The sequence below is a fragment of the Mercenaria mercenaria genome, chromosome 4 (genome assembly GCF_021730395.1).
Source record: "Mercenaria mercenaria strain notata chromosome 4, MADL_Memer_1, whole genome shotgun sequence".
Lineage (NCBI taxonomy): Eukaryota > Metazoa > Mollusca > Bivalvia > Venerida > Veneridae > Mercenaria > Mercenaria mercenaria.
Genome location: NC_069364.1, coordinates 93,828,442 through 93,838,957, shown reverse-complemented (window position 1 = coordinate 93,838,957; position 10,516 = coordinate 93,828,442). Strand labels below are relative to the sequence as shown.

Here is a 10,516-nt window from a genome sequence, read left to right as displayed (position 1 = left end):
AGTTTTTTCAAAATTTAAAAAAAATATTCTTCACTATGGGTATTTTTCATTGAAAAAAGTTCACAAAAGTAAATATGAAACAATATTTTTTTTCATTTGTACCCATTATTGTAAGGATAGAGTATTACAAATATGACTATGATATCAAATAAGTATATAATAAAATCTGTAAAAAGAAAAAACCGTATTGTGCTGCCTGGATTTATATTTTGGTTGGTATTTATAAAAAAGCAGAAAATTATGAAAATGTTGAAAAATCGCCGGCAGTTTCAGCAACAGTGGGCGTGTTCAAAACAATTTTTCACAGAAACAAGCCTGGTGACCTATTGTTTTTATTTGTTCATTGTTTTCAGCACAAATTTTCCTATCATATATCTCAATTAAAAAAAATTCTATGAAAGGAAAAAAACTATAGGAATTCTCTTTAAAGATACTTTGAAAGCATTGAATGCATCCTTCTTGCGTCCCTCAATTCATCAAAGGAGTCTATTCTCCACAAATTCAATCAGTTAATAATTTCTGGAAACAGTTCTGAAGTTATAAAACTCGGGCAATGTTAAATCAGGATGGGCGTATGACTGAAAACTTTACCATTGTAAGTGTTCTGAAAAGTATTATGAAATATAACCACACATTTTTGTTTTTGTGCTTACAGCCGTGTCCGCCTCATCATACACGTAAACTATATTGACCAAATTATTCTGAATAGCAATTGAATCTAACAGCAATTATTTTATTCTACAAAATGAGATACATGTCTTATATTTAATACTTATTACATAAGCAATGCATTTTAATAACGTCGTTTCTCGGAAAAAGGGCTCCCTCTTGGAAAATGGTAAAAGTATTCACTTTTTTTCGAAATTTTATGGTGATGTCATAGTAACATACAACAGCTGTTAACAGTTTTGTTTGACGACAAAAAATATTTGGACTAAATTTAAAGTTAGCTAGACAACAGTTTATAAGAGGTCAGGGTATTAAATTATAGGCTTATTTCCTTCCTTTAAAATTAGATGTAACTTAGTTATTGTCTAAAATTAACGGAGGAGCAATGAGTTGCCATACTTTTTATTGTCTTTGTCAGCTGTGTCCTGTTACTCAAAACGGATTTTGATCGTTGACACATTTATACTTTCTCTAGAATAATAAAAAAAATAGAGCTCTGCAATGAATAACGCCGCTGTTTAATCTACGAACTGCCTCCTGCTAAACTATCTTTGGAAGTTAAAATAAGTCTTGAAGTGATAAAATTTCAGATTGTGTTACATTATTACATTTTCAGATTTCATAAATTCGGTATGAGTTTTATTTAAGGAACACAAGGAACATACAATCCCTCTAAGTAATGTAACTTTTATTCTTTAAGAAAGTTTTGTTTTTAATTCAATGTGCAGGTTCAAAATTCATCTATTTTTAAGCAACCAAGAAAGGGGAAGGGCGGTTAAAAAATTTACTAGCTTGCATATTTTTTTAATGAATTTCGGGAAAATATATACTCGTCAATGCAAATCTTATGCAAATATAATACAACTTTTCATAGCATTCTTTACGCGAAGTAGCTTTATTTAAGATTTATACTTTTGCTGAAATAACACTATCAGCATATGAAAATCAAATATCAAAGGTACCTCCAGTGAGAATCTAATATATGTTAAGAACTGAATATACACAAATAATTATACCTTATCAGGTGTTAAAAGGTTAAAGTTTCGAACAAATCAATTAGCTGACGGAAATCTGGGTAACCATTTTTAAAACTGTTATGAACACTTGAACACGACGTTTGTGTGACAAGGATGGACGTACCGGCGACAATCACTATCAGAACAAATCAACACCCTTTACAAGATTTACAAATTTATTTACATAAAATGATTATTAACAATGAATAGATGATTAATAAAAAAAAAACAACTGATTATAAGAAAGAAAAAAAGTCAGAGTTAAGTATCTCTAGATATAAAGTTCTATCACTGACAGTTTCTTTGTTACGTGACGTGGCACAGGTGTTTCAGTTGATTTCGAACTTTAAGTAGCACAAAAAATATAACATATCTTCCAATAAAGTCCCTTTAAACCGTGAATACGTTGACTCCGTTTTGGCTCCCTATGATGGTAGGTGATTGCATCCCTGAGCTGACTTCAAAGGATAACAAAAATCAGCGTCTTTGCGGTTTACGGCACAACCATGGGACGAAAGCTCTGCGCTGGGAAAATCACATCCAGGCGAGTGAAGACAAGTGAACCTCGGGCATTGTACTTCCGGGTTATGACATCACCAGGTAAAATCGTCTGGCGGAAGAAGCTAAAATATATAACATATGGTAAGCACCATGGCAAAACAAATAAGCCAGGCCATAAAACTGCTCTTTTGGGTACACCATACCTCCGTAGGCTCCCATAAATAATACGTGCTACTTATACAAAATATATGTGCTACTAAGTTCATACGTCACGTGATTAAAATACGTCACTAATTACTTCCATTATTACAAAAAGTACTTACTTAAAAGACTAAAGTTAAAGTATGAAAAAGATATGAAAAGTTTATGATAAAACATTATAGATACGGAAATGATAAACTGCAGCTATTATTTACAGCTACAAATTAACAAAATTCAATGCAAATCAAACGTTATACAATAGTTGGTATCGATATAGCATCAAATGCCATACAACAAAACGGACATTGTATGTATATGCTATAGACTGGCACGCTATTTCATATAACAATAAAATAAATTACATACATGGTACTAGACTTGCCATATAGATTTATACATTACAGTGCAATGCAGTATCGGCGTTCCATAACAACGAAATGTTTGACATATATTTTTGAAACAGTGCTTTACAATTATCATGTTACAAATTTCAGTACAAATTTTATATCTTATATAAACGAAACATTTTAGACTCCTCTTTCGAAATAAGTTTACAAAAGCCTGAAAAATTTAATAAATAGTCCTGACATATCGAAACTAGCCAAAATCACATGCCGAAAAGTAAATGTTACAGAATTCTGTAGAATGTACAGAAATTTACCAAATAAAAATCGTATGGCAAAAATCATACAAAAATCTAACAAATAAATTACTTACCTCGATCGAGCATAAATTTCTAGCAAGAAAAATTAATCTGACATAGATTCGTCTAATGTCGAAAGGTGGTGTGCGCTAGTCAAGTCTATTTGTAGGGTTATGTCCTGCCAAATACTAAATTCCATGAGACTCACTTATGCGTGAGCTCTGACTATTTTTATTTTCACGGGATTCACGATATAGCCGGGAAATCTGACTACTTTGGGGCGGATTGAAATTGACAATTTGAGGCCCGTTATAGTGGTTTTGGGGATAAAAACATGAACTACTGAAGTTTATAAAATATCAACTTTCTTATTATTGAACCGAATTTAATAAAATTTACATGGAAATTTAAGTTATGAAATACCGAAAAACATGAGAGGTGTTTTATGCGTGAAATCTGACATTTACCTCAAAAACTCAAAAATTTACAAAAAGATGATGCAATACCTGCATTTACACTACAGATAAAATAAGGCCCGTATGTCAATTTGTGACAGTTTGATGCTGAAATGTCATCTCGGGTGATGGGATAGTGTTCCACGTCACAATGGTTGCCGGGATAAATGAAAATTGTTTATATTTACCCATGTGCTGCTTTGCCGGTTGTTGTTTGCTAGGGAGTCAATTTTCCTACCGGAATCTGTGACTGGTGCAATCGGATGTCAGCAAGGTAGAGCAATATTCTTCTTTGCTATAGAAGTATCCACTTCAGCTTACCTGTCATATTTGAGTCACTACCAGGGTAGTTGGATCTGTTTAAAGCTGATTGACCTGTTGATTTTGTTAAACATTTCACACTGATGAAGCTTATGAAATGACAGGTCGAACATGTGTGTTGACTGTCAATGTTTCTTGACGTCCTGTAGGCAGCTCATTTGGTTCCGTATTGTGTAAATTCAGCTCATCTAGCTCCTGGTTGATGTGACCTTGCCGGGACAGGCTGTTGCTAAAGTTGTCGTATATATAGATAGTAGTTTGACGTAAAAGGGCATGAAAAGTCATTTGCAGCTTTTCACATTTCGAAGGTCTTCTTATTAGGCTGCATCAATTACTTGGTTTATTTTTCCCTGAAATCATGATAGTGGGTCGCTTCAGACGACTTTGCCTTTGAGACAAAATTATGTGTATGTTCTGAAATCTGTAATTTAAATATTCACATTTAATATGTTCTTTTCAATATATTATCACATTTGAGTAAAACAGGACCGAAAATAAAGATATTAGAGCACTTTTCCGAGTATTTTGACACCCTTTGTTTTTTTAACTATCATGAAGAGCGTCAGTCAAACCAAGTCTGGTATTACTATGCTTGGTTGCGTTCTTTTCATCTAAATAATTTGGCATAACATCTGTTAGTTTACAAGCAACAATTGTATAAGTATACAGTTTAATGACAAACTAAAATACGCATAGGAGTGTCAGCCATAGCTCCCGCAATAGCGTTCTAGGTGTATGGCCATAAAATGCTGTTATAAAAGTAAGCATTGTTGTTACAAGTGTCTGCGAACAAAGGGCTTGGTTCACTAATGTACGTAAATGGCACCGAATTTAGCCATATTATACATTACTTATTCTACATTGATACATATGCTGTTCGTAACAAGTAAACACAATGCTTCATATATAAGTAATAAACTTTGAAAAATAATGTGTTGTTGTGTTTATATATTACTCCAAACATGCCCCACTTTCCAAAAAAATGTGAATTTTCCATGAAATTTGAGACTTTATTTATGATTTTCGCCTTGGCGGCATCCTTTACCAGTCTTAATATTTTAACCATTACTTCGTACATGAAAAACCAACAAAAAGTGCAAAAATCATCGTTGGTGAGCAATGCCGCCATATTCAAAAACGAAAAAAAAACGTCCGTCTCAGAGACACATTTTTATCCGAAATTACACAAGCCTCGATTTCGGTAAAATGACGTTGAAGTTGACGTCACTTAATTAGATATTTGTTTTCATTAATTTGTTTTTCAAGCAACAGCCATTAGAGCTAGTGTTAAAATCAATAATATCGGACGAAGATTTTTAAGTTTAAACGTTAAAACATTTAGTGAAATATCACAAACCTGATGAGTGAATTAGCGAATTGTTTCCCGTTGAAATCAGCACGCCATTATCGGTGGATACATGTCTGAAACTGGGTCAGAGAATACATGCAGTTATTGGTCTGAATATACGCGGATATTTGAAGTGCATGGCGGATTTAATAATTGTTATGGTAAGTGTTAATTTTCATTATAAATTTATTCGTAATTGGAGGCAAAACAAAATGGACAGACCGCTTCGTTTGTTTACTTATCGAAGATACAACTTTGCAGCGAAAAATAGCAGTGTTGACATTTCGATTCGACTGTCTGCTGTCAAATACTTTTAATATCTTTCCTGTGTATTTGTAAGTTTTCATGATAGCAGAATATACTTGTAGCCAAGACAGTCGGGCATCTACTAAGTTTATGAAACTTTCTATCTAGAATTTGTAAAGAGGTAAATGAACTGATGAACAGGAAATTATATTACAAGATATTGTACATTGTTTAAACTGTCACAGATGTGAACAATTTAATAATTACATGGTCATTATGCACAGTGGAATCTATGAAAATTGAAAATTATAGTACAATAACACAGGAAAAGTGGTGTTTTAAATTGTCACTTTTTGCTGTAATTATAGCAACTAAAATAAACCTCCTGAAAATTTCTTAAAAATTCTACATGCAAATTACAATAAAAACTACTTTTTTCATTCTCACTACTGCTATTACTGGTAGACAGCATGCTGGTAGGCTACTAAATAAATGAGAAATTCTTTTTTTATATTTTTCAGGATAACCTCCAGCAGTAAGAAATATAAAGGCTCACTGCAGTTTTGAGTGCTCAACAAGTATTGACCCATACTATGCTCAGCAAGTAGGGCCCTTGTATTTCTGTGAATCCTCATGCAGGTATAAGATTTTGAAGTTAGTGTTTACATTCATATCAGTGTCAGTATCCTCAAATGCACTTTTTCAATATCACTTTTAACTATGAAATTCCATATATCACTAAATTAAATTCCATAGTTTTCAAACAAATTATGACTCTATGAATAAAAGCTTCAGGCCTGCAGTGCACATTTTATATTGGAATTATAGTGACACCTTTGCGGAAATTTTGTCAAGTAAAATTATCTAATGGAAGTTATGTTTTGTTAAGACTTGATATTACTAATTTCTATGGGTTTTTTTTCACTGAACTTTCTGTAAATCCCTGAAATTGGGTTGAAAATACTGTATTGCTTTATAATAAAGATGCTATATCATAAGCACTGAGAATTGGAATTCAATTAAATTTTGATAAATACAAGTTAATGTTAAGCAATATCTATAAGAAAGGATGAACTGTTTGGTCAGTGTTGATTCACTCCATTTTTGATGAGAATTTAATACATTTCTTATTAACTGTTCTTGTTTTTGTATGAAAAGTACAGTACTGCTGTTGGAAGAGGAGCAAACAGTGTGGTATCTATGGTCCATCATCACTTCAAGCATCATGGCTATGGAGAAAAGAATGTTTCATTACATATGGACAATTATAGTGGACAAAATAAGAAAAGTGTTGTACATTTGTAATAAGGTAAGAATTCCCAATAAATAAAGAAATATTTATTAAGCACACAGAATTTGATGTTGAAATATTTAATTTTACAGTGTGTTCATACACTTCAGTTTGGAAAGTCACTAGTTTCCAGTTTATATATATAATGTGCATAATTTTATTTAAATGAAAAATAATATCTCCACTGATAAACATTGAATTACAATTTGAATATTGCATACTTACACAACATACTGTATTAAGACTTAGGTGTGTATGTAAGAAAATAAACTGTGTAGCTGGCAATTATTTGTTTTAATAAAGTGATGATATGTTATATACTAAGGACTCACTATTGCTACTTAGAAGTTTTTGTTTAAGAATTCATTGTTTAAATATACCCGTTATTTTAGCTATGGAATGTGGCTTGTTATGATGGGTCTATATGATGACTTGAGTACAACCTGATTGAGGCCCTGCATACAGAATTCAGTCCTGAACATGTTTAGGTATATTTGGCTTGAGCCTCTTTAATCAATTATGTTTTTATTAATAATCAAGTATTGATAAAACTTGCTGCAGAGATCATGTCTGTAAAGAGGCCGGTTACATTAAAATACCACAGTTTCTGTTTATGTTTGTGTTGTTAAAGAGTGTCTAGCTCACTGCAAGCAAGTTAATCAGAAATAACATAATTGTAATAAAGTAACTGTTTTTTCTTAACCAGGTTAAAGAACTATTTGTTAAAATGAGATCAAAATCATGGCCCTTACTTGATGTAGAATATGTGCGATGGTTGAATTTTTTCATGAAAAGAAGTTATTACTGTAATAAAATTCTAAAATGTTATTTAATGTAATTATGTGTGGGATGTCTTTTGGAATGCTGTTGTACAGGATTGATGAAAAGGTTATGTGTTCTTTGTCATAAATATTTGATACATTTATCATTACAGAATGGCTTCTGCATGACCTGGTATAGATAGTATTCTTGAAGGATTATAACTTCAACATAGAGACGGAGATTAATATTTTTAGGCAGGGTGTTGGCATGACAGGCAAATTCACCAACTGTATTACCATTCCTGAGCTGGATGCCAGTCGACAGTGGTACTTGTATAATGAAATAGCGCCCCTTTGCAGCAACAGCAATGTATGCTCAAAACCAGCAGTGTCAAAGCCATTAAAATTGATAATTCAAGTCATTTAAAACGAAGAATGAATGGAAAAAAGTGTTTAACATTTAAAGTAATACAGAGAAAGAGCTCTGAAATTTTGATTAATTTGAAAGAGTTCTTGATTTTTTGAAGATGTACTAGACCCAAATTCCATATATTTGAAAAAGAACAAATGATACATATAGTTTATGTAAACATTGAATTAACAACTTTATGGTGTCAACAGTACTATGCATTTGTTAAATATTGACTCACTATATACATGTAAGGCTGAACACAGTATAAATGTGAAATTACTCTAAAACACTGGAAGATTTTTCAACAATAATTGTAACATATATGGTAGTAATGTACATTTTTTTTCATTACGACAGTTGGATTATATAGATCTACGAATATTTTCTGCTGTATTCAAACTGCATGTAATCATTTCTGTCGGCAGTATCATGTTTATTTTCCCTTTTCATGAACAATTAATTTAACCTGTCTTGAAAGCACAATATATCTATAATTTGTAAAACATACATTGGATTATTGTGGAAACAATTTAGTTTTTGTATGCCTAATTATATATTATTGCCGTTAGTATCATCTAACTCTTTTAATATGATCAAGACATTTAATAAGGCAGTTTTCTTAAACTATTACTCTGTGTTAAATGAGATTATGTAGTATTATGTTTACAGAATTAACTGCGTAACCATGGAAACATTTTTCTGTTGTTTTATATTATGTCTTGAAAAAAACATTGTTTGAAGAACACTTTTCAGTGGTGCATTTTTTTTTAATTTTTACATGTAATGGTAATTGCTGAAAGTATTCTACAATAACTTAGCAAAAACGTCATTGTTGTCTCATTGAAGCATATACTGCAACTCCATTGTTACCATAGCAACAGAAATACATTGTATTATTTATGAATAATGGTCTTCTGAAACAAATTACATATGTTATTTTTCTTAAAGAATGACCTAAATTGGTTTTATTCCATAAAAAACAGACATAGCAAATATTCTCATTTTCATCTCCGTTTCCATAGCAACCATATATTTTTTTGCCTCAAATTATAGGCATTGCTTAGGGTTATATCTTAGCATATCTGAATGTTAATTATACGTTCTGATGTAATTGTTATAAGAGATTTTCGTGTTTCCATAAAGAAAATCAATCGGTTGCCATGGCAACAGTACAATTTCAAATGAATTAAAATATGAGATTTTGCATTCTGAGTTGTTAATCATTCATTATGATAATATTTCAACAACATTTGATGTTGTGCCATTTTAACCTATAAGTGAACCAAGCCCTTTACTTGTTCCACAGAAACGATCAATGAAGCTGCATTTTGTTTACAACCCGTTGAATTATATGTTTATCATTTTCCAAATGTCATTTGGTCGATATGATGCTATTTTGTACATAGCTTTTCAATATTCTTAATTACCTTAGAGTGCTATAACTAATATTAATAGTGATACATTTCCTTTAGCAGACGAAAGAAATACATTTATATATGCATTTGTTAGCAATCGAACTTCCAAGATTTCAAAGTCAGTGCACTGTGACCTATAGGGATTCATGCATTAATTTATTTCTATACAGTCCCATAGGAACTTGCATTTGATTCTCTTGAACTTTGCCTGAATTTTTGAACCTGCTGATAAAACGTAAAATAATTAATTCGATACAAAACCTGTCCTCCATTTGCAGTGGTAAGTAGATATATCTTTGATCGATATTTGTCACATTCATTCAAGCCTTGCAAGGGAATTAAATGTTTTAGCTTTAAGAATATAATCAGGGCAATATTTTGCAACTGTTCCAAATACTGGATGAAGTGATAGTCACATAGTGTTGATAATAAACACCGACTGTCTCACAATTGTGTCGCTTGTGACACTTTGGTCAATCTTAAAATCAAGCGATAGTGCACCTGCTCTCTACAAAGTAGTTTTGACCGTGTTCCGGTATGTTTATACATTATTGCTAAGTAACATTCTGTACAAGGTATGTTTATCACGATAACGTAATTATACCTACATTTATTTTTCTGTAGTAATTGTTGCATTGCAACCCGTTATTCTCTGTGACAATATTGTTCTATTAACTTTAGCTCCAAGAGTATATTATTTGACAGAGTAGTTCAGTATTTATTGTTATAGACACGCAATCTTCTGTTTGATTCACATTTTACGTTAAACTTTACTTATTTAATTATTTAATTAACAAGGTTTGTCCTAGACTGGCATCAGTCGTTAGGGTCTTTAAAGAGAAATATCTCTAACATAAAACCATCTAGAATAGCACTTTCTGAAATCAAATTACAATATCTCTTATCTCGGACTCCAACCTGTTGGGATGAGCCTAGAGAGAAAAGGGTGTTCTGAGAAAATATCAGTGTCGTTATGAAGAAAGAAATAAACGTTATAACAGATTATTTGATCTCAACAGACTTTGTAAGTCTAATCCTTGATTTCTCTTTAAATATTTGACAAAACCATCATTCTACTGGACTATAATGCAAATTTCACCTTTTGGACCGTGTTTTTTCGCATATATATATATTTACCAATCAAACTGAAATTCACAAAGATCAAACAGTACGTTTTCATGTGTAATTTGTATATTTCAAATGATAACTTGGCATTTGTGTTTCTTAAAATAGAAAA

General features: G+C 31.7%; 1 long non-coding RNA gene across 1 annotated transcript; it reads left to right on the top strand.

Annotated features, from left to right (window-relative positions):
• The first annotated feature begins 4,923 nt into the window (after positions 1–4,923).
• On the top strand, positions 4,924–9,021 carry LOC128556535 (uncharacterized). The gene is made up of 5 exons (XR_008370749.1): positions 4,924–5,315; positions 5,922–6,039; positions 6,559–6,709; positions 7,084–7,179; positions 7,626–9,021. It is a non-coding gene; the product is annotated as an uncharacterized LOC128556535 (long non-coding RNA).
• Positions 9,022–10,516: the final 1,495 nt, after the last annotated feature.